Source organism: Pinus tabuliformis, chromosome 8 (assembly GCF_031772625.1).
Source record: "Pinus tabuliformis cultivar Carrire ecotype Pingquan chromosome 8, CPIR1, whole genome shotgun sequence".
NCBI classification, from domain to species: Eukaryota; Viridiplantae; Streptophyta; class Pinopsida; order Pinales; family Pinaceae; genus Pinus; species Pinus tabuliformis.
In genome coordinates, this window is record NC_142294.1 from 382,581,365 (window position 1) to 382,608,084 (window position 26,720).

The following is a 26,720-nucleotide window of genomic DNA, read 5'->3' on the forward strand; positions in this document are numbered from 1 at the left end:
TCTTGTTGGAATGGAACAAATAGATCTACAATATGGGATGGTGAAAAGTGACTTTTAGTGACCGGAGATATTGTAGAGGAATATTTATTATTTTCCTAGATTAAAAGTGACTTTAATTAGTAACTAATTAAATAAAAAATGGGAAATTTCTTTAAAATACCAGAAGAGGAAAAGTGACTTTAATAAAATAAAATAAAAGTCATTTACATAAAATAAATGGGAGAATCTTCTAGAAAGGAAATAAAATAATAAATTAAAATGCTTCTAGAATAAAGGAGAGGGATCCATTAGATCTATAAAAGGAGGGGAAGAAAATCATTTGGGATATCTTGGAGTTGTAATATTTTCTTGTTGGAGAGGTTTTGGTAAAGTGGATCTCAACTTCAGTAAGCCCCAAGACAAAAACCTTGGGTTTCCTCTTGTGAGTTGGACGAAAACCCAACCTGCCATTGAGGATATTTCACCCAAAAATATCACATAGCTTCAATGGTATTATTGGAGATTATATCTACAACAAATATGAATATTGGAGTGAGGATCATCCATATCCTCAAATGGAGCTACATTCCTAGTTGTAGTTTATTATATCTCAGGTATCTTCAGTAGCATTGGCATGTAATCCTTATTTCAATTATTATAATAAAGTTGAGTTTGAGTTACCGCATTTTTTTTGGTTTCCTGGGTTTTATTGTAAAATTTGATCCAATTGTTGGCAATGTTATTTGTGTTAAATTTTGCAAATTGTATAGTGTTTTGATTGTATTCTATGGAGTAATATCAAAAAATAAAAATGTTGTGAATTTTTAATAAAAACATTCATTTGAGATGTTACAGTGGTATCAAAAATGGTTTTCCTGACATATTGAGGGTTTTTCCAGAATGACTTCAAGACAAGATCATGGGATTATTTTTGGAAGGGCCAAAGAGAAACACACTGCCAAAATATTATTGCAAGTGGATGAGTTAATATCATTTTATGGAGAATTTCCCTCTTGGAGATCGAGTTTCCTCATATCTACTTCCATTAATATTGCTAGAGAATTTCCATTGAGGATTGAACTTGTGCAAGATAGCACATTGGAAGATAGATTTAATATTTACCAAAAGTTTGCCCAATTCAAGTTTATCCTACCCAGAAGCTAGATTTTGAGTTCCCAAGAAGGACTGAGCACATTCATTTCAGAAATGTCGAGTTCTATAATCAGAAATATCGAGAATACTTCAGGATAACGTCATCAGTGGGACAAGAATCTCATTATTATTTGGAGGTTGAAGAGCAGTTCCTACAGCCCAAATCATCTTCATTGAGTAGATTGAATACCATCTCACTAAAGGTTGATTTCCTCCATAAATTGTTCAAGAAATTTCTCGATTTTGGGAAGCTAAGTATGAGATTATATTGGCAGGCCAAGAGTTCCATTTTCCAAGTTCTAAGTGCACAATTTTTATGCAATTCGTGAGCATAATGTTTTCAAGAATGAGTATGTAGTTTCTAAAGTGGCCAAGTACCATTCATCAAAGAGGTCAAATGCATGATTTTTCATAGGCTAAGGGAATCATATCCAAGGTCGAGAACTCGATTCTAATCTCAGGCTGAAAGCACTTGATTGGGGAATGGAAAGCTAGCATTTTCTATTGATGGGATTCACCAAATCCTAACGAGGCAATTTTTTCATTTGGAGCAGGATAGACTTATTGTAGCAGCCCATTTCAATCATTGTTTCTTCCTTTCCTTGTCTATAGGTCGAACTGCATTCATTAGAAGACTAATATTGCTAAGATAATATAAGATAGTTATATGTATGTACCTATTGACCAAAAAGCAGGTCAAAGGGACTATTGAGTAGAATGATGTCAATACAATGCGAGAGAACCAAACGGTCTTCTATAAAAAAGATACAATGCTTGAATATTAAAGGTGCAACGAAGGAACATAAAAGATACAATGTATGGAATTCCATAGTGGAGAAGAACTAGGAGCTAATGGGTCTGAATCAGACCCATCTATCCTAACATCTGAGGCCGATGAACAACATAGAAGAAAACTCCACAAATTTTGGTGGCTCGATGAAAGGTTGGTGGAAACTGAGGATAATCCACTAAACCATTTCCTAGGGGAGTTCGTGCACTGCTGAGGTCTGGACAACCTAGTCTATCTCCCAAGAACAGATCTGAGACAGATTTGTTGCTGAAATCTATTGTGGTGGGGTGAGGTCCAGCAGTCTTCACTGATCTAGAGTCTGCATATGAAATAGTATCAATCGGCCTCTTGGTGCCCTTGTCTGAAGGTAATGTCCTGAAAAATGTTGTGAACCTCTGTGTGTAGTCTAGTCTGATGGGATGCTAAAGAATATGGACTCAGAACCTAAGAGCCTCATGCATATATAGGGCCAAACATCTTTGATTGGGATACCTAAAAAATTCGGCGAGGGTCTGAGAATCTCTGAACAAGCAATGCAACCTTCCTTTGATCTCATAGTAGACATGGCATCCAAAAATCAAGTGCACCTCGGTCTCCACTTCCTGTAAATGACATACCTGGAAGATTATGTCTGGTCTATCAAACTGGTGGTTTGTCTCTACCTGAAGTCTATGAGAACCTACTTTGAACTGACCTATAGGAATCCAAAGAGCATGCATCCAGTGGATAAATTTATACTGGGGTCGAACAATGAGCCTGTCTCTCAACTCCAAGAAGTGATCAATGTAGAAAGCCATGTTTGGGCGCAACCCTCCCAGAGGATTGACGTAGGTAACATGGACAAAATTCTTGTATATGTCCTCCCTGATGATCTTGTTTAGTGCCTGTCTAGTGGGTAAAAGGTGACTACGAGCATCTAAGGATTATTGGAAAGGAGGAATACGATCCAACTAAATGCCCACTGACTCTAAGAGATATGAAACTATTGTAAACCAACATATTGCCCAACCTGAGGGAGTAGAATGGGAAATAGTCTCAGAAGAGAAATATTCCAAGTAAGGATATCAATCCCTACTATTTATCGAGTCTGCAAAGCCTCAAACATGATGCAAGAATGAGACCATTTTAAGACAAAAAGGTTGAGCTCCAAACTCTGCAAGGATGATGTGTTGAGGTATTGAATGTTTGCATCCAATGATGCAGCAGAGAAGAAGAATTTGGACTCTTTCAGCTGAAGCCCAATCTGACTCAAGTAAAGAGGTCCCTAAATCTTTAAGTCATATAGAACAATGGGATGGATCAAGGTGTCCATGAGACTCATCTTGGATGAGATTTCCTAGAAGTGATGTTGAAAGCATTGTCTCTCGAGAAGTGCTAAGGATCCATACCCTTTGTTGATATGAGGCCGAAGCGTTGGTCGAAAACTGAAGTGGGGACTAGAGAATCGCACCCCCAAGTAAGTATATGTGTTGGCGATCTCAACCTCCTCCCTTTTGAATAGGAAGTGAAGGTCTAAATTTTTCTTCACCCCATTGAAGATCATAACCTTTGTTTTACCCAGGTTGACCGTCAACTATCCAAGATCACAACATAGAGTTAAGGCATCCAGTTGCCTCTATAATGCTTCTGGGGATGAGGAGAGGAGAACCATGTTGTCAACAAAGATTAAATATATATTAGAACCTATTGAAGAAGGAATCCATCGGTCTCTTAGATATTCTCATGTAGAAATGCCTCCAACTCATCAATATATATCCCAAATAGGGTAGGGGACAATGGACAACCTTACTTAACTCCAATAGTTCTACGGATGAAATCAGACATCCCATGAGTCGTGTTAAAATGAACAAGGATAGACTCATAAAGGCACGTAATAGTTGTCAATATGGTTACTACGAAATTTGTGTTTCATCAGGAGGGTGATTTCTCATAAATTGAGGCCAAATGTGTCACTCGAAGGCATAGTTTCCATGTTGATCTCAAGAGGCTGAGTATAATTTATCATTCAAGCCAAGAGCATCTAGCTATTGGGGTTAATTATCCTCTTTCCCAGAGACCGAGACCTATTTTATATTAGAGGTTGAAATCTCACCTTCTGAGGCATGTTGAATTTATAATACCCGCAGGCGATCAAAGTTTACTATCCAAGGGGTTGAGTGCTTATAAATTGGAGATAAAATTCCTCTTGATTTTCCAGGTCAAATTTGGGAGGCCGAATTCCTAAAAGTCTAATATTGTTATTTCATATCATCTTGATTAGTTGGGAGATCGAGCTTATGTCCTCTTGTTAGAGGTCAAATTATTCTTTAATTCTAAAGCAAAATTTTGTCTAGCAGAAGATGAGATCTATTGTGGATATCAGACTTTGAGTTTACTAGGTTGAATATTTTTAAAGGTCAATTTATGAAGATTATTATTCGATAGTTGAGACCTTCATCTGTGGAGGGTTTAATTATTTCCCAGTCATCAATTAAAGGAGCCAAGTTTACTTGCATTTCTAGAGGTCGAGTAGCAAAGATCATGTCATTCCAGGGGTGATTTATTCATCTTAATTAGGTGAGTTCCTGAAGGTACATAATTTATCTGAGAAAGGGCGTAATTATTCTCTCTCTCAAATCAAATTTTGTGATTGACCTAGTCTCTGCAGTACTGCAACAAATCACAGGTTTGGTATTGTAATTTTAGAATTTGATTTGCCCTGTTATATTTTTTGGCTAAAGGTGTTCATTATCCACAAATCATTCCAGAAAAAGGATGTTCTCAAATTGTTTGAAGAAATTTGTCAATTAAATTATAGTAATGCATTTGAAACTAAGCCTTGTTATGTTGTAACACTTGTAAATTTGTGAGGTCGGGGTTCATAGTTTGGCATGATATTTTGTAATAGAGAGATTGTGAGGGTGTAGAAATGGTGTCTTTATGTGAGCCAATGTAATCATATATAGTCATGTATTAGTATGATGACATAGGTGAGAATTATAGTGAATTTGTATAGCTAGTGGTTGTATATGGAAATCCTCCATTAATATCCTATTTAAAACCTCTATGTAATTGTTATGTTTTGTATTGAGACTTCTTATGAAGTTGAAAGGAGAAGGGTATGTTGGCTAAGTTGCGTCAGATTCTTGGTTATTTGATTGAGGTTGAGAGTAAGAGTTTGATTTTGTGCTATAATCCTTGTATATGTAGTTTCTAATGGAAGATAGAATAACAAATATTATAGAGGGCCTCAAATGATAGAATCGGCGCAACAATGCATCGCTTGAATCTTTAGGCTGCAACACTTATATAGGCCAAGGAACAAAGAAAACAACACACCATTTTTAAAAGGAGTACATGATATCATATAGTTGGAGCATTTGAGGGATTTGTAGAAGAAAAAGGATGTGGGAAATTTTCTCCTTGCGCTTGAGTCAGACTTGAAGATCATAGGGTCATGGGATATCATTCATAAATTGGAGCAAATAGACTCACTTCTTTTCGAAGTGGACTAATCATATTGGAGGAGTTTAAAATGGACCATAATACAAACAGTGTCTGCCTTGGTAGAGCAAAATTTTTTGGACCACCCTTGTGAAGGGGTAAGCCTAATGGTTGTTTCCTATCATAGAGAGATTGTTAAAATAACTTCATCTATGCTCCCTTACAATGAAGACATTTTTAGGAAAGCTTTCTAATTGATAGAAGAAACTCTTCAAGGGTTGCATGACACCTTAGACCCTACCTTTTGGAAAAGGATCAAAATTTTAGAGATCGGGGATGGAGTTATGGGTAACCATGATCCCATTTGTAAGTTGTTTCACTCCAAATTGTTAGCCAATTGGAGGAAAGAACAAGTTGCATCACCCGCTGCTTATGAACTAGCTGAAAGGTTGGTTGAGCAGAAAATGAAACTACTCAAAAGGAAGTTATCCGAGGAAGAGCTAAGGAGGATGTGAGTTGGATATGACAAAGATGCAAAGGTCCAAACATGCAGCAAGTACAAGTTAATGAGGAAATTTTTATGCTTCAGTTGCAAGGGGCCATAAGAGCGTAAACACTCATGCTTGGGAGCAATGATAGAAGATATTCCTTCTAATCATTATGATGAGGATTATTCTTCCATGGTTGATTCCATTGATTATCACAAGGATACCTTTGAAAAGCATGAGAAATATTGTGAAGGTGTTGGTACCATTTCACCTGTGCATCCATGTTTGTAGCTAAAAATGGTGAGCAACATATTGATTCCATATGTGAAGAAGGTCAAGGAGAGGACACACAAGAAGAATTGAGGAATAAGACACTATTGATAGTCCATCATGGAGAACACTTAGAGGACCATGAGTTAGAGGAGGATTACAATGCTCGTAGTGTGCATGATGAATCACCTTTGAGGAGGCAATTGGAAGCTCAAGTTGAGACCATGGTTGAGGAGGTTGAGCATCCATCTTTGGGACCACCCAGTGATGAGGTGCCAATAGATGTGGAAGTAGTTAGCAAGGCTATAGAACTTTCAGGTGGGATTTTCCAAGAGGAGATTGAACACTTTAGGACCAACATTATGACATTGAAGCAGAAGACTCATACCATCTGAGGGACCATTTTGCAATAGAATAATAAAATTGAGGAGCTTATAGTAGTGTGTGTCGAGTTAGCAACCAAGATTTATAGCATTGAGTAATGGCTAAGGTTCCTAGTGAGGCAATAAGGGGAGTATACTTCATAGATACAAAGAATCCCTCTTTAGGAAGACATAGATAGGGATTGTAGCACTATTAGCCCACCTTTTTCCATTGGAAAGGGAGGAGAAAAGTATTCTTTATGGATTTTATTAGTTTTCCAGCTAGAGTAGCATGAGTTGACTAAGGAGCAACAACATGAAAACGGTGGACTTATTCCATGTGCAAGTATTCATGCATTTGATCCCTCCCACATGATGGATTGGCGAGAGATTATGAGTTGGTATCATATTGATTCCTAGAGCGATCCAATGGTGGAGACAATCCATAGGTTCTTTGGGTAGAGTAACCTACCTACGTGCCATCTCATTTGCACGAATTGATGGTCATATTCGTCTCTGTAGTTTTGATTGAGGGTTTCAACTTGGGATTTACAACCATTCTAAGAGTGCTCCTTCACATATATTTCCTTGTTCCTATCATTGTTAATTAATTTACCATTAAATGGGTGGTATTTTGTAGGTTTTCCAGAGTGGTACTCTAGCAATGCTTGGTGACCTAGCTATAGGTAAGTGAAAATAACTCCTGTATAATTTTCCTTCTTTTTTCATTTTTTTTTAATTACCTAAGAAAAGAATTATTTTCTCTAATTATCGTGCCATTTTCTATGGTAGGTTTCTTTTGACTTTGGAATGACCCTAGGAAAATTCTTCTGGATGATACACCCTATGATCTTGGACACAATTTTTCCAACTTTAAGGTTCTTTGAAGGAATTTCCCTATTGTTCGTCATTTTGTAGTACTAGCACACACCCTTCGTAATATTTTTCGTTGGTAGTATTATTATTTATCTTTTTAACCACATGGTGAATCGGTAACTACCAGTGCTAATCTATGGGAGACCCAGGATCAATCTTGGTAGTTGCCTCTATAACACCAGGAGTACATCCAACCACCTGCAAGTCGGGTATACTAAGATCCTATGATTTTAGCAAGAGCAGACTCACGTGCCACCAAGATGGGATTAGGGAATCCGCCCCTTTAGCTTCCACCATAACAGGTCAGTGTACTCAATGAGATTTGAACTTCGGTCTCCCAGGATTCACCCAAGTGACTTACCATCAAACCACACATCATTGTACTCATTGGTAGTATTATTATGAAACTATAGTCGAAAAAACCATTGTCATATACTCTTTTTGACTCGTCTTCCTACTGCAGGGGTATGCATATATACTGGATTGCCTTAAACTTTGTTCATTATTACAGGTTCCCCTCTCAGGGGTCATTATCAAACTTTTTCTTTAAGTTTTCCTTTTCATTTATTTACAAATATTTATCAAAATTTCATTTGGCTCCTCTTTGGGATTAAAAACAACAGGCCCTTGGTTGCAGAATGGATTTGTCAAGATACAACTTCCAGCCTTTATAGAACTCGAAAAGTACCTTCAGGTATCAGTAATGATTTCTTAATCGGTTTATATATGGGTTAATTAGTAATTTATTCTATACATTTTTTATGTTTAACTAGAAATTTGAAACCCCTTTGGAGCAATGAGGTTCTCTCTCACTACCCACAAATTCTTGCAGGGTATAGTGGTGATCGTGGTTGGCTAAAAACCTTCAAGGTAATTACAAACCCCTATTTTCCAAATCCATGTGTTTGTGTTTCTTTTTATTTACATTATGTTACTATTTTCTGGGTATATTACCAGCTAATGGCTCTCTTTCTCCAACAGGATGTTTGAGGTCGTGCTCTTAGAAAGCTACCAAGCAATTATCCCTTTCAGATTCATGAGTTATTTGTTCATTCTTATTTTCTTCTTTATATATTTTCCACGAATTCTAACCATTATCTCGATCTTCTTCCGACATGCATGTTATACACTTAAGTTTCATGGATCATCTGGCCTCGACATAATATCAAATTCTTCTTTTGCAAGTAAGAGGTCTTAATACTAATTTCTCCCTCCTCGTACAACTTGAATCTTCATGGGGAAAAAATGCTTTTTAATATCCAAGGTGGATTACATGGGCTTATAAATTACCCAATTTCTTCAATATCCTTTGAGCATTAAGTTTTGGTTTAGTTATTTTCTTATGGCCATCCCATACTGTTAATTTTGAGTATGCATGTGCTACTCACTGAGTTTTGTATGTTGTGTTGGAAATACTAAGAGGGGAGTGAATCAGTATTTCCTTTAAATTATTTACTTTTTAATTTTCGAAGCATAAGTAACATTATAATTAGTTCAAAACATAAATTAACAACACCATTCAACAATTCACAACATCTAAGACTCTACACAAGAGAACTTTATGTGGAAACTCTTTCGGGAGAAACACCACTGAACAATTTTAATGTAGGTATTTAAGATTACATCAACAAGAAGCTCCAACTTCCAAGGTTCTCCGGCAACAATTGGAAGGAGGTTCCAACCCTCTAATCTATAAACTCCAACTAAAAGGTCGCTCCAATGCCCCAATTTACCAACTCCCACTAGAAGGATGCTCTAACACCCTGATTTTATCATCTCTGAATAAAAGGATGCTCCAACACCCTGCACAGGCTCTAGTCCACCCTAGCACCACCCTGTTTCCCTTAAGTGTTCTCAAACCCCAACCTGTAGGAGACTCCAATCTCCACCTTGCACCACCCTACCACCTTGCTCAAAAAGCCACCACTTGTCCTTAAGGCTCTAACCTTCAATTCACCATAGTGAACCACATTTCAAAATTTTCAAAATACATCCTCCTGTGCTCAATATCAACATAAATAATATCAAGAACAATATGTTGATTCTATAATACTAACACAAGTTTGTAAGAAGTAATACCAACTCTCTCTACTGCTCAATGTAGTGGCAAACCCCAATAGTATAGATATAGATCCACAATAGGTCTTTGAGATGAAATAATTGTATTTAGTGCATCTTCCATCCAAATCCTTTTAGTATTAATTGTTTTCAACAACATGCCTACACAAGCAGTAACTTTGCTCAAATACTTCTAACAAACCCTAGTATCAGTAGCATATGCTTTAATACAGTACTAGCAACCCACATATATGTATTTACATCCTTTGAAATAACGAATACATACATCTTCTCTACCCATAACAAAAATACTTATAAATCATAGCAACAAAAACAAACATGCATCTTACATACATATGACAGCCTCATACCCTCAAAGCTTACACCACAACAATACATGTCAACTATACAAATAAATTTTCATGGTTGTCTCTCTTTTTACAATATTTGATGATGTTACTGTTCAAGTCCAAACTTCCCCGAGGACCACTTCCAAAGACCACTAAAGATATTGTTGATGTATGCTAGTGATGTGTCAAACTACGTCAAATTCCAGACTATATATTTGCCCCTTTCATATTCCCAACCCCTACCTCAACAATAATTCAAACATAAACTGAACAATTTTCAAGCCATGTTTCATACCTTAATTAACTTTTTTGATAGAATATGTATTTTTTACCATTGATTGCTCAAGACTTTTGTCAAATATCCTTCACTTAGAAATGCCCCTTATTTACTCTTCTATCAAGATTGTTTCTTCTTTCATTTACCTTTATATAGAGATTTGAAGATGCCCTTGACCTAAATAGGTCTTAATAAACATGACCTGAATGCGTATTCTTCTTTCGCGACTTAGATCTTTTGTTTTGCGTCCAAACTTGTAATCTCTAGAATACCTTGGATCAAAGTTAGTTCTGACAATTTTCCTTTCTTCCCAAAAGGGATTTTACACTTGAATGAGGATTGTCTTAACTTTATTGATGATTAAGCTTTAGACTTGTCACTTAAATAGGACTTAATATTTGCTAGAGAGAGCCTAGACGAGTCATAAAATAGGTACAAAAATTTCTTTCTGAAGCAGTCCTTGGATTGACCATAAATAGTGCAAGAGTATATTAATAGTTTTAACCTTATAACTATCCAACAACAAGGTCCACAAATATGGTATTAAGAGAGTCGAGAACTAGATTTTTATCAAGTCACAAATGCTCAGAATTCATATCACAAAGATGCCACCGAACATACTTCAGAAGTGCCATATTAACTTCAAAACGTGATTTTCGAATTACTCCACAAAGAGCCTTGGAATAGAAAAAAATTTACAAATTGGTCACCTTAGAGTAGCTCAAATATATCAAAATTTACCTGAAAAGGTTGCCCTAGTTATGCTTTAGAATAGACCTAAGGGTGCCTGAATTTATGCCTTAGGGAGGACAATTAAACCATAGAAATATAGCCTCAGAGAACCAGGTCCAAGTTTAGTCATGCCCTAGAAAAATTCATAAAAAGTTTCGAAAAAAGGTCTCATATTAGGCTCAGAAGACGAGTGAAAAAACCAACCAAAAAATATAGAATATTAAGCCCAAATGTGCCCTCCATAGGGGAGATTAAAAACCACAAAATATAGTCTAGTGAAGATTGCCACAGAAAAATAGAAAATGTTTCCTTAGACGGGCTCAGATTAGGTTTCAAAGTACCAAAGAAATGCCTCAAAAAATGTCCTTTCAGTTCATATTTTGTCCAAGAAAAATTAAACCTCCTACTTCAGATTGGCATGTAAGCCCCTGGCCTCATAACAAAATATAAAATTATTTGATACTTCATGAATAATGTTTTGATACAATTTAGGAGGAATCTGAGTTCAATATATAGAGAGGGATGGGGCTTCTAGAAGGATCGACAAGCCCAAAAAATCATGGATCCAACTTATCAAATATGAATTTTGAATTTTTAAATTCAAAAATTTAGAGCCAAATTTAAATCATCCTTTGAGGCCAACTGTGACATAGGCATAGAATTATTATTTTAGGCTGACCTTTAAAGACAATTGTGGCTAAAATAATCCTCATTTGGTGGGCAGATAAAATATACACAAAATAATCAATTTTACTTCAATATTTAGCCAATCATTAAGTTGCCTTCCATCATTCAAATTGGGGATATTAACCACACTTTTGGGGCACTAACTTTAATCAAGAATATATCCTCTACTATAAGGATTTATGGGACATTCCACCTACCATGGGAATTGGAATGATAAGGGCTATCAAATGAAGATGGTATTATGTCTAAGATAATTTTTCTTCCCATTCAAAATCCTCATTAAATACAGCGTATCATCAACACATCGCAGGAGCCCTTCATCCTTCTAAGGTTTTATAAAAAATGGAGTTTCCAATTAATACAATCCATAGACGAATATTAATAGCATTCAAAGACGACACTGGAATCAATTAAAACACCATTCAACAATCTCCCCATTTGTCATTGATGGCAACACACATACTCCCCCTATGGTTATTTCTCCCCCTGTCTCCATGCTTTTGATCTTCCTTTTCTGTTTTCTCTCCCCATTTAACATCAATGGAAAAGGGTTATTCCCCTTGATGAAATATCTTCCTATGTCTTCCTAGAATATTCATTTCTTCCTTTGATTTCTTCTATCCCCTTGACTTTATATGCCTCGTATAGTTTTGCACAACTTATTCCCTAAGCATTATTAAAAATATTTACTTCTGTGAAAAAAGCCAACGAATCCCTCTAGAAAATTGTCCTTTTCTTTCCAAAGTTGCTACTCCACTAAACACAAATATGACTAATATTCCCACAATTTTGATTACTACTTTGACAATTTCTTCACATCTACCATCCTCCAACTTTTCGAAGGATAGATCTTCAAATTTGCAACCACTGTTGCTTAGACTCCCCCTCTTCAACATCCACAGGACAAGAAGTCTTCAATTGGATTGTTCAGAATGATATATGAACTTGTTTTGTTGCAGGATCATCATCTTGAATCTCGATATCTACTTCTTCATTTATAGATTCATCATGGTCTTGTGTGTTTTCAAATCCTAAGAGCATGGTTTTTTGGATTATTCACTTACTTGTTATTCTTTCTCTTATTTTCTTCTCCAAGCATTCTTGTTCTTGAAATTAGTGTTTTCCCTCATGGAAGACTTCATCATGCTTCTGCAGTCACGAGCTATATGTCCATAGTTGTGGAATTTGAAGCATTCTACATGATACTTGAATGACGGTTCAACTAGAATATTTGGATGTTTGCATTGAACTCCTATGAACTTTCTTCTAGGATTTTGATAATGACTTTGATAATAATCTCTATCATAAGCATTGCAATCCCTACCCTTGTGTCTAAAATTAGTGCATGGATAAAAATAACTAAGAAACATACTAGGGTACCTAGATGTGGGAAATCTTCTTGGTGATGCAACTCTTTTGTAAACTTCATCTTGATTCCTCTCTACTGCAGGTTGTTGATTCTGCATTCTTTGGTTCTCTTTTGAGTGTGTGCATTCTTCCTTCTTGACAGAATCCTTGATGATACTTGCATAACATTTTTTTCTTCTTTCCCTGTTGTCATGGAGCTTGAGGCCTTCTCAACATAGGAGGGCCTATATCCTAATCCATATTTGGTGTCACATGGCCTTTGACTACTAATGATTTCATCCAACATTTTGATGTTGTTAACAAAGTTCTTATGTACATTCTTCTTCTAAAATTCCTTTCTTAGAGAGACTACTTCTACTTCCAAATTTTCTTTTATCTCGTTATTTTCTTCCAGTTGTTTTTTGAGTGTTTCTTTAATCTTTATGGCTTCTTCTAATTGAACTATGAGGTTGATGATGATCTTCTCTAATATTTTAGCCTTTTTGTTGAGACTTTTAAAATGTTCATTTAATTCACTCAACTTGGCTCCCAATACCTTGACATTCTTCCTTTCTACCTTTAGATCCTTTAAAGAATTGAAATTTTCTCTTTCAAGGTCTAATTTTCCTTATTCTTCATCCTCTTCGGGAGATTTCTTTCAGTAGTCCCTTGCCATAAATAACACCTTTCTTGTGTCACTTTCATTGTCATTGTCGCTTTCTTCATCAGATGAATAAATGCCTTCTTTTTTTAGAGACTTATCTTGCAGGCTTTCTTTTTGCCTTGCCTCCTATATATTTTTTTATTTTTATTTGCCTTCTTAGGAGCTTCTTCTTATTCATCATTATCTGAACATTTTTCATAAAAACATTTTGAAGTGAAATGAACAATCATCACAATTGTAACACTTCAAAGGCAGCTTACCTTTGTACTTGTTCGTTCATCTCTTCAACTTCCTCTCAAAATTAGCAATTTCTCCTTCTGAAATCTCATTACAAGTGCAATTGGTGCTTGAGTTTGATTGTTGCTTGTTCTTCCCTGTCTTCTTAGATGTTGTAAAGGATGTCTCTCTTTTGGATGGGCTTTCTTTCTTTGTTCTCATTTCATAGGTTGTAAGTATTCCATGATGACATTTTCTAATTCTAATCTTTCTTCTAACACAAAGACTTTAGCATCAAATCACATCAGGAGTGACCATAGTACCTTTCGGACAATTACCTTATTTCAATTGGTTCTACCAATCCTTGCATGGCGTTTACTACTTCACCAACCCAGATAAAATTGGCTACAATATTTTCATCTTATTCATTCTTAACTGCTCAAATTGTCCTCTGAAATTATAAATCTTGGCCTCCTTAACCTTTTTTCCCCTTAATATATGTTTTGGAGCTTATCCCAAACATGTTTTACAGATGTGAAATGCATTACTTTAACATACACTGACTTTGTTAGACCATTCAAAATAGCATTCCTGGCTTTAGCATTACAAGAAACCCCCTGATTTATCAACTCCAACTAAAAGGACACTCCAACGCCCCAATTTACTAGCTCCAACTGGAAGGACACTCCAATGCCCTGGTTTGATTAGCTCCAACTAAAAGGATGCTCCAACACCCTACACATGCTCCAACCTTCCCTAGCACCACCTACTGCCCTAAAGCGTTATCAAGCTCAAACTTGAAGGAGAATCCAATCTCTATCTTGCACCACCTTTCCACCCTACTCAGCAAGCCACCAGTTGTCTGGAAGGCTCAAACCTTCAATTCACCACAGTGGACCACCTTTCACAATTTTTAGACTAGTTCCTCCTATGCTCAATATCAACATAAATAATATCAAGAACAATCTATTCATTCTACAATATTGGCATAAGCTTGTTAGTAGCAATACCAACTCTCTTTACTGCTCATGCAATGGCAAACCCTAGAAACATAGAGATAGATCCACAATAGGTATTTCCAATGAAATCATTGTATGCAATGCAACTTTTGTCCAAACCCTTGTAGTATCAATTGTTTTCAATAGCATGTCCACACAAGCCCTTAACTTTGCTCAAACACTTTTGATAAACCCTATCACTAGTAGCATCTTCTTTAATATAGTATTGGTAACCTACAAATATTTATTTTCATCCTTTGCTTTAATGAATGCATACATATTCTCTGCCCATAACACAAATACTTCCAAACCCTAGTAGCAAACACAAGCATGCATCTTACATACCTATCACAACATCATACCCTCTATTGGCTCTCCAAAATGTCATCTTTTTCACTCTCTTTTCTTTCACTTTCCTTCAGTGTTTACCTATTCCACATCTCCATAATCTTTCATTAAGGTTATTTTCATGATCATACATGGGTTTAGACTTATTATTTTCCAAAGAATTTATTTTACTATTTTAAGTGAAATTATGGTTAAATATTAGAAAGCTAAGATGTATTCACTTATATCTAAAATTCAGATGAGTTTTGTGATGTTTATAGGCATATTTGAAGAATCCTGCAAAGCCATACTCGGCCACTAAGCCTCAAATTCGAATTTCCTCTTCAAACTCTTGCAGATTTGAGGAATAATTTATATCATTATTCAAGCACATTTCATGTATAAGAATCATGGAAATTTTGATAAATGTTTCCTATCAAAGCTATTAGAGAGTTGTCAAAGGATTTCAGAGATAATGATCTCCTAATTTTAGCAAATTGACTGTGCTTACTTGCGAGAAATGTGGATATGAATTTTTTAGTTGGTTACCTTCTTCTCAAAATCAACTCATATATAAATAAGAGTGCTTTTTTCATTGAGAGAGGAGGAAGGGAGAATAAATTTAGAATTTGTAATCATAATACTTGAAGAGATATCTTTGTAGCTATGTTGCTCCAAGCCTATTTCATTTAATATATGATGTTATTCTATTTTTCAACTTCTAGTGTGTTTGTTGAAGCATTGGTGGGGGCCCCTTTGCCAAGCATGTTCACTCTTTTTTTTCTTTGTTCATAGACTAGATTTCAATGGTTTTCATAGACTAGATTTTAATCGCTTTCATAAATTAGATTTACATGTTTTCCTAGAATAATTTTATATGCTTTCATAGAAATAGATTTCAATTTCTTTTTAGATTAAATTTATAAGATTTCATACATTAAATTTTCTTGTTTTTCTAGATTAAAGATTTCCATGCTTTCATAGAATATTTTTTCATTCTTTCATAGATTAAGTTTACATGATTTCATATATTAGATTTACTTATTTTCATAGATTAAATTTCCAGTCCTTTCTTAGATTAAGGTTTCTATTGCTTTCCTAGTTTAGATTTCCATTGCTTTCTAGATTAAAATTTCCTTTCATCTCAATTTACATTTGGTAGAATTAGAAACTAAATTCTTGCAAATATTTTGTTGTGCACTTCATAAGTTTACGAACCTATATTGACAAGTTAATGTAGCAGAATTTTAAATCTATTGAATTCACTAACACCTTCAAAGTTTGCACCTCAACAATACATGCCAACTATATAAATAGATTTTCACGGTTGTCTCTCTTTTTACAATATTTGATGATGTCATTTATCAGGTCCAAACTTCACCTGAGGATCACTTTTGAAGACCACTAAATATATTGATGTATGCTAGTGACATGCCAAACTACGTCAACTGCCAAACTACAAAGTTTCCCCTTGTATATTGTCAATTCTTACCTCAACAACAATTCAAACATAAACTAAACACTTTTCAAATCATGCTTCATACCTTAATTGAATTTGCTGATGAAATATATATTTTTTGCCACTGGTTGCTGAAGACTTCTGTCAAATATCCCTCACTTGGAAATTCCCCTTATTTGTTCTTTTGTCAAGATTGTCCCTTCTTCAATTTTCCCTTCTATAGAGATCTGAAGATGCCATCAACCTGAATACGTCTCAATAAACATGACCTGAATGTGTTTTCTTCTTGCCCAACTTAGATCTTTTGTTCTTCCTCCAAACTTGTAATCTCCAAAATGCCTTGGATCAAATTTAGTTATGGAAGATTTCATTTCTACCCAAAAGGATTTTACACTAGTATTTTCTTAAGTTTATTGATGATCAAGCTTTAGACTTGTCACTGAAATAGGATTTAATAGTTGTTAAAGGGGAGAGCCTAGACAAGTCCTAAAACAGGTATAAAAATTTTCCTTCTAAAATTGTGCTTGGACTAGCCACAAATAATGCAAGAGTATATCAATAGCTTTAACCTCCTAACTACCCACAACAAGTTCCCTAGATGTGGTATTAAGAGAGTCAAGAATCACGTTTGTATCAAGCCGCATATGCTCAAAATTCATATCACAAAGATTCCACTGAATAGACTTCAAAAGGGCTGAACTAACTTCAAAACGTAGTTGTCATTACTACACAAAGAGCCTTAGAACAGATTTTAAAAAATTATATTATTCACCTCAAAACAAATCGGATATATCAAAATTTATCTTCAAAGCTTTCCTCGGGCATGGTTTAGAATAGTTCTAAGGGAGCCCAAAATCTATGCCTCAACGAGGCCAATTAAACCGCAGAGATATAGCCTCATAGAACCAGGTGTGAGTTTAGTCATGATCTTGTCGATAAGCCCTGGAATAATCCACAAAAGTTTTCAAAAAAGGGTATTGGAATAGGCTTAGAAGACCAGCAAAAAACCTACCAAAAAATATAGAAAATTAAGCCCAAATGTGCCCTCCACAGGAGGGGATCGAAAACCACAGAGGATAATCCAGTGAAGATTCCCATATAAAACTAGAGAACGTTGCCTAAGATAGAATCATATTAGGGTTCAAAGTAACAAAAAAAACTGCCTCAGAAAACATCCTTTCAGTTCAGATTTTGTCCAACAAAACTTCGGCCTCCTACTTTAGATTGTAAAAGTAAGTCCCTGGCCTTGGAACAAAAGATAAACTTATTTGATATTTCATGAATAATTGTTGATACACTTTATGAGTAATATGAGTTCAATATATAGAGAGGGATGGGGCTCCCATAGGGACCAACATCCCACAAATCATGGAGCCAACTTATCCAATATGAATTTCAAATTTTTAAATTCAAAAATTTAAAGCCAAATTTAAATCATGACCACATCGCAATGAGCCCTTCATCCTTTCAAGATTTTCTAACCAGTGGAGCTTCCAATCAATGCAATCCATAGACGAATATTAAGAGTGTTCAAAGATGTTGTTGGCATCGATGACAACACCATTCAACATATTGACACTCTATGTCTACTCAAAGTGTGGACTTCATTATAATATATATTATTCACGTTGTTTTATAAATTTGCATTGTCGTTTTTTATTTACACTCTTTATGCATACTTTGTTAATTTTCGTAAATTTGTTTGTAGGCTTAATCCAGATTGTAATATTATTCTTTGAATGGAATGCAATATGTAATTTCTATATATGGTTTTGATTTTACAGTTGCATTCTGCCATTCGAGTATTATAGTTATGCACCTAATTTCTGCTAATTGGGACTATGTTTACATTTTGGTCATTGTTATATACTTTGTCACAACTCCCCTTTATACACACACAATACTCTAGTGTTGTGTATGCAACACATGCAACTAAAGTATATTGTATGTATTGATATTTTGCATGAATCCAAACTAGTTGATATTTGATATTTCACAATGATTCCAAACTAGAATCATATATTTACATGTAATTGCAATTGAAATATATTTATATATTTTTTTAAATCTTATGTATTTTTATATTAATCTATATTTTTATATTTCTTATTTTGTTGATTGATTATAGCTTTTATATGTGTAAATATTTGAGAAATTCCACTTCTTGGTTGTCCTAAAAAGGATTGAAAACAACTTTCATTTTCCAATGCATTTGATATCTCTCAACACTCTAATCAACCACACATTTATGAAAATCATGTATATGATCATCTAGATGAGAACCATGAATCAGATAGTGCAAAAGTTCTTGAAGAGGAATCAACATCACAAAGGTCCAAAAGACCATTTAAGTCCAAATGGAAGATGAGATTTCCATGGGCTTATGTTGTAAAAGATTGTAGTGGTGTTAAAAGGATAAAATGTTCATGGTGTGTAAAATTTAAAAGGGAAACTCCATTTGCTAAAGATGGAATTACAACTCTTCAAGCTAGTGGTTTAAACATCCATGCAATGTCAAAGGCTCATAAATTTTCTTTGTAACTTTTAGGGGGAGAAAATCAGAGTGCTCTTCCAATTCCAAAACATGCAGAGTTAATGATCAATGCTTAGAAAGAGATAATTATATTATTTATTAAAATCATGTGTTTTGCTGCCAAATATGATTTAACTTTGGAAGTATAGAGATCAATTTGTGACTTGAATAGGTATAAAAACACTCCTCACATGCCTCTAACAAATGAATACTCAGCATGTACAAATAAAACATCTAGAAAAGACTTTTTACATGCTACTAAGGAGGTATATTGGAAAGAAAAAAAAATCAATATTTTCAAAAGCTCATTTTACTCACTTTCAGTTGATGAAAGCATTGACCAAACTATGGTTCAATATTTAATTGTTTGTATTACATATTTGACAAATGAAGGAAGAGGTCCATGTTAAATTATGAAACTATGGTCAAATTCCACTTTGGACCGCTCATTTGATGGATATGATTATTGCATTGAATTCCTCTTTTTGAGAGCACCAAAATCAACCTAAATATCATTAAATTTGGACAAGGGAAAGTGTACTTATGAAGAAAAGTTTGCATATGCACATTTGGACAAGTCGTCCCTAATGGTAAATTGGTCACCCTTGGAAGCCTATAAATACAAGTGATCTCAAGCTCATTTTGGCATCGCCAAGCATCTTCTTCTTATCTCCTTCATTGATTGGTTTATATAGGGTTAAGGATGAGACGACAAAAGAAGTTGCCAAAGGTCTGAAATTGTAGGGTTTGAGGCTCGCATATGTTTTAGGGTTTCTGGATTATAGTCATTGGCTTGTGACAGGGAATATTCAACCACATTCGTTGGCTTGTAGGCTCAAGGGATCAACTAGAAGCCCTCAATCGATCACACAACTCCTCCTCCATGTGACTAGGAAGTTTGAATAAAATTTGACCGTTGACCGAAGTTGACTGCAGTTGACTGCAAATGGGAAATGTTGTTTCTAATATATTATGATACTGGAAACATATTTCTGAATGTTATTGGGTTTTTTAAAAGGATAATATTGTATTGGGCTCATTGTAATTCCTGTTGAACATTTTATGACAATCTAAGAGAAGAATAATTTCAAAGGGTTTTTCCCTGGTCTTTGACTAAACTTGGTGTCTCTTGCTGATGTGTTGATTGTCTCCTTTGTCATTGCATTTATTGTTCTATCTTAAATTACTATTGATGATTGGAAAGACTAATTTTTATTGGAAAGATTGTTGATTGAAGTATTGAAATGGGCTAAAGTAATTAATACAACATAGAAGAATCTGAAAATTTAACATGGTATCAGAGCTAAGGTGAAGGACAAGCCCAGAAGGAGACAAACATTGAAGCAATCATCTTTGGGAAAGTTGAAGGAGCCAATCTAGTCAAGTCAAGATGCCTTCCTTCTTCAAGGAAAATGCAAAGTTGGGTGACTCATCCAATTTTTCTACATGGAAATTCAAGTTGGAGATCAATGTTGACAACACTGATGTTTTGGAATACATTCAAGGAAAAGTACCTGATCCTCCGAAGAATGCTTCCGTTGTTGTCAAGAACAAGTACAAGAAAGGTGAGTTGAAACCAAAGAAAATTACAGTTGATGATTTACAAGATAATTTACTTGCATATGTTGGAAATTTGGGGAAGTCTAAGTACATTTATGATAAGATAGCTAGCATGTATGAAGTCAACAATTTGAATGAAATCATCTCCTTGAAATATCAACTCAAAGACACAAAGGTGAACAAATGAGCATTTGTGCAATACTACATAATGAGGATATCTCATCTTAGAGATCAACTGCAAAGAGTTGGGGAGTATGTGTTGTTGAATTCCACGATCTTAGGTCTACGTTAGAATCTTAAAATATCTTAAGCTACCAAACCAAGAATCTCAACAAGAACTACTTTGCAAAGCAGAAAATATAAAGCAGTAAATCACATGTACACAAGTATACACAATTTTTAACAAATATTATACAATAATGTACAAACCAATCTTCATTATATTAAATGAAATGTGAATAATACAACAATCTATGGTATACAAGATACAATGACTAACATGTTGTGCAGACTCGATGTCGTATCTTGTTATGTCGGTCCTTCGCTCCCTTACTGCTCACTTTCTACCCTTTAGTCCTTCAAAGGACAACACATCAACTCTCCAAGATGGCTACCACTTAACACTGATGCAAGTCACTTTTGTAGCATGTACATGGGCTAATCCATTCTGCTCTCTAGGTAGGCCTAATTACCGAGCTCTAATATTCCAGGCTAGCAGTCACCTTAGTCCATTAAGGTGTTGCATTTTTTGTACCAATCTACACCCAACCTTCAGCTCCTATTCATCACTTCAAGATAGCTCATCTAGGGCTACTTGGGATATCAACACACTTCCCTCCACCAAAAAAATGATGTCCAATCCTCCACTGTAAGTTCTGCTCCGAATTGAGGTCTCCAACTTCCCACATTGACCTCAATACATGGCACTTATAGGCTTCTATATAATCTGATCCAATCTGGTCATTGTCCTTGACCCAACACCTACAATATGTTGTCATAAACTCATTGTATGAGGTCTGCTCATATGATGCAAGGCTGGGCCTGATTAGGGCACAAAACATAGTGCCCTAACAGCCCCAAAATATGCACAGATTTTCTCTTAACTAGTGTGGTTTTCCTCCAATAGAAGTTTCTCCCTATTTTTTGTAATACTCAACAGTTCCAAGCCCTTAACATAGACTCAACCCTCCTCTTATTACTGTGGCATCCTACAAGACCTCAAAACATGCCTATAGAAGCCCTTCTTGGGGACTATCCCACCTCCAAGGAGCTCTCAAACAACCTGAAACTAACCTCCTCTTCCTCGTCCCTCCAGCAAGGCACTTCGTCCCTCTCTCTAGCAACTCGAACCCCTAAATAACCCTTCAAACTGTCCTGAACTTCCATGCTAATCAATCCTTCTTTAATTCATCCAAAACAAATATATTCTTCTCCTTTGTCTTGTGTTTTGTTGTGCAAATGGATGATAAAATTCTCCTCCTTAACCCTATATTTATACACAAATGAGGGGCTCCATGAATTTAAGAAGAGACATGTCTTTTGGACAATTTTACTTCAAGCCTACATGACTTGAACACCAAATAATTATTTTTCAACTTCAAAGATTCATTTCTCCACTTCTACAACTCAAAATTCGATGATTCTTGAAGTGTTGGATTCTCCTTTCCACCCTCTATAATCTCATGGCATCACATGTATAAATGTACTCTCGGAAATTCCCAAAAAACTATTTGGTGAAAAACCCTATACTTGGGTTCCAAGCCCACAAGTGACCCTTGTTGTGCTTTGCCCTCCAAACCCTAAACCTTAGGGCTTGGAGTACCTCCCAAACTACATAAGTCAACACTCCCTCTTAGCGAGGGAGGTATTTCCAAGACTAGGAAGTATCTCATCATCATCATCACTACTCACAACACTTTCCCAACTCCTGGCACTCACAATTGCAGTAATCCCTGTATGGTGAACTATGCCCTTGTCGGAAGTGTCGTTATCACTTTTGGAAGCACCCTTCTTCTTCTTAGTATCCTATAATGTCTTCCACTCTCTCCATGATTCCTTATTGGCAACTGCAGGAGCAACTTTTCTCCCCACTAGCCACATGCTCTTCTTGGGCTGCAGAGTCTCCCTCTGAATCTACAAACTCCCTCTCAAACTCAACTCCCTCTAAGTCTTTGGAACCTAAATTTTCTTCTCTAGAAAGTGTACTTCATTGCGCACAATGTTGATTTACTTACTTCCAAACCCTCTGATACCATGTTGAATTTCCACGATCTTGGGTCTAGGCTAGAATCTCAAAATATACAACGCTACCAAACCAAGAATCTCAACAAGAACTACTTTACACAACAGAAAATATAAAGAAGTAAATCACATGTAAACAAGTATACAAAAAAATTACAACAAATGTACAATAATGTACAACCAAATATTCATTATATTAAACCAAATATGAACAATACAATAGTTTATGGTATACAAGATACAATGACAAACATGATGCACAGACTCGATGTTGTATCTTGTCCTACCAGTCCTTCGCTCTTGTACTGCTCACTAGATGCCCCTTAGTCCTTCAAAGGACAACACATAGAGACTTGAGGAGGTTTTCCACCTAAAACTACTGCAAATCACTTTTGGAGCATGTACATGAGTTGATCAAATCTGCTCTCTAGGTAGGCCTAAGTCTCGAGCTCCAATCTGCCAGGCTAGCAGTCACCTTAGTCCATCAAGGTGTTACACTTTCAGATCCTCTTCGTTAGTTTAAGATATCTCATCTAGGGTTACTTTGGGCTATTAACACGCTACCCTCCACTAGACCAATGATGGCTAATCCTCCAATATAAGTTTTTCTCCCTATTGAGGTCTCCAAATTCCCACATTGACCTCAACACATGGCACTTATAGGCTGTTATATAATCTGATCCAATTTGGTCATTGTCCTTGATCCAACACCTACAAGACAATGTCATAAACTCACTGTATGAGGTCTGCTCATATGCTACAAGTTTGGGCCTAATTAGGGCAAAAAACATAGTCCCCTAACATCCCCAAAATCTACCCATATTTTATCCTAATTAGTGTGGTTGTCCTCCAATAGAATTTTGTTCCTATTCGTTGTAATATTGGGTAGTTCCAAGCCCTTAACACATACTCAGCCCTCCTCTTATTACTGCGGCATCCTTCAGGACCTCAGAACAGGCCTTTGAAAACCCTTCTTGGGGACTTCCCCACCTCCAACGAGCCCTCAAACAACCTGAATCTGACCCCTTTATCTCAGCCCTCTAGCAAGGCACTTCGGCCCTCTCTCTGACAACTCAGACCCTTGAAAAACCCTTCAAATAGTCTTGAACTTCCACGTTGATATATCCTTCCTTACTTTGTCCAAAACAAAGATCTTATTCTCCTTTGTCTTGTCTTGTGTTGCATAAATGGATGATAGAATTCTCCTCCTTCACCCTCTATTTATACAAAAATGAGGGGCTCCATGAATTTAAGAAAAGACATGTCTTTTGGACAATTTTACTTCAATCCTACATGACTTGAATACCAAATAATTATTTGTCAACTTCAAAAATTCATTTCTTCTCTTCTACAACTTGGAATTCGACGATTCTTGAAGTGTTGGATTCCCCTTTCCACCCTCTATTGTCTCATGCCATCACATGTATAAATGTGCTCCCAAAAATTCTCAAAACATGATTTGGTGCAAAACCCCACAGTTGGGTTCCAAGCCCACAAGTGACCCTTATGGTGCTTTGCCCTCCAAACCCTGAACCCTAGGGCTTGGATTACCTCCCAAGCTACACAAATCAATGTGTTCTTGACATGGAATTGGTGATTGTGACTCTAATAGGTCTCCCTCCTATTTTAGAAACTTTTATTACTATTATAAACAACAACAATTTCATCCCACCATTTGATGAAATTGTTGAAAATATCACTCAAGAAGAATCAAGGATGATATCAAGAGGAAGGATTAAAAAGCATGAAGAAGGAGAGTCTGTTGTATTCATCACTCATGACAAGAATAAGAAGAAAGGAAAATGAGGTCCATCAAATTCAAGAAAGCCTCCTCCTCGAAATCCAAATAGAAGGAAGGAATTATACATTGAGTTCTACAATTGTCATGAGAGATACCACTATGCTCGAGAATTCCCCGAGAAGAAAAATAGGTAATTCTACAATAATAGAAGCAACAACAACAGGTTCAATGATCAAATAAGAAGATATGATCGAAGTAATGATGACAATAAAAGAGATGAAATAAGAAGAAGAGGTGCTCCAAGTGATCATGAAGAAGATCGTCGTCCACAAAATAAGTCAAGATTCTCCAAGTATGAAAGTAATGTTGTGAATCAATCTAAATATATTATTATTTCTACCCTTACTAGTTCATCTCCTCTGGATTTGTGGGATAGGTGGTTGGTTGATAGTGGGGCCACTCATCACTTCTCTGATTATAAGGAAGATCTCTCTAATTTGGTAGAGAGGGAGTCAAATTTCAAAATTATGCTTGGACACAACTCTACTCATCCTGTTAAAGGTTTTGGGTTCGTCAAATTTCATTTGAATTCCGGTGAATCTATTTTTCTCCATGATGTGATGTATGTGTTAGGATTGAAGAAGAATTTGTTATCAATATCTGCTTTGGAAGATAAAGAGATGAGGGTTTCCTTCATCAAGGGAAAGGTTCTTACTTGGCTTGTTGGATCACCTATGAGAAATGCATTCACATTGGGATCAAGATATGAAGGAATCTACAGGGTTACCAGACTTCTAGCATTTCTCCATGATACTAATCATCTAAAGGAGCAATGGCACCGAATATTGGCCCATTATATTATGATTCTCTTCTGAAATTGGATAAATTGCTCTCGGGGATTCCCAAGGTTCAAGCCCATCATAATGGAGTATGTCTAGGTTGTGCTAGTGGAAAGAAGACAAGGGTACCATTCCCCTCTAGCATGAACAAGACAAATGGGATCCTCCATCTCATTCATTTTGACATATGTGGTCTAATTCCCATGCATTCTATTGGTGGAAATCTATACTATATCACCTTCATTGATGACTTCTAAAGAAATACATGGATATATTATTTGAAGCACGAGGATGAAGCCTTTGAAATGTTCAAGGAGTTCAAAGCTTTGATCAAAAATCAAACAGGGAAGAAAATTAAAGTATTCAGGTCTGACAATGGTGGTGGAGAGTACATATCAAAGGAGTTCGTTTATTTTCGTAGCAAGGAAGGAATGGAGTGACTCAGATAAAGAACATGTACATTATAGAAGTTGCATGTGCCATGCTCCATGATCGAAAGTTGTTGAAGTTCCTTAAGGGAGAAGAAAAAAATGTCGTCGTATATGTTCAAAACAAGGTGCCTCATAAAGCATTAGACAACAAGACCCCCAAAGAAGTATTCACAAGTGTGAAGTCCAATGTTGGTCATCTTTGTATCTTGGCTGCCCTATATACTTTCATGTGCTAAAGGACAAAAGAAACATGTTGGAGGCTAGTGGAAGAAAAGGTATGTTTGTTGGATATTGTGAAAATTCTAAATCATTTAGAATATGTATTCTTGGTCAAAGGAAGGTTTAAATTAGCAGGGATGTTACATTCGATGAAGATGACACCCCTGGAAAAGCAAGGGACCTTCCTCCACCTTCTCCTCCTGAGAAGAATGATGATACTGATATTTTAGATGGTCCTTTCATGCTTTAATATGAGACATATATTGTTTATGATCCCATGGATCCCTTAGATCCTCATCCATGTGATCCTCCCACCAGGAAGAGTCCACTTTGGCTTCGAGACACACTACAAGATGACGAGAGACGTGTTCCTATTTGAAGATCATTGAGAGAAAGCAATATTCCTTGCAGGTACCAAGGATATCTTGCAGCCATGAGCACCATGATTCAAGTCAAGCCTCCCACATTTGAAGAAGTTGTAAAAGAACAAGTTTGGAAAGATGTTATGGCCAAAGAATATGAATCAATTATGACAAATTACGTATGAGATGTTCTACCGAGATCGAAGGGAAAAATTGTGGTGACTTCAAAGGGGCTATTCAAGATCAAGCATGGAGTTAATGGTAGCATTGAGAAATACAAGGCAAGACTCATGGCTCAAAAAATCTCCTAGAAAGAGGGCGAATATTATGATGATATAT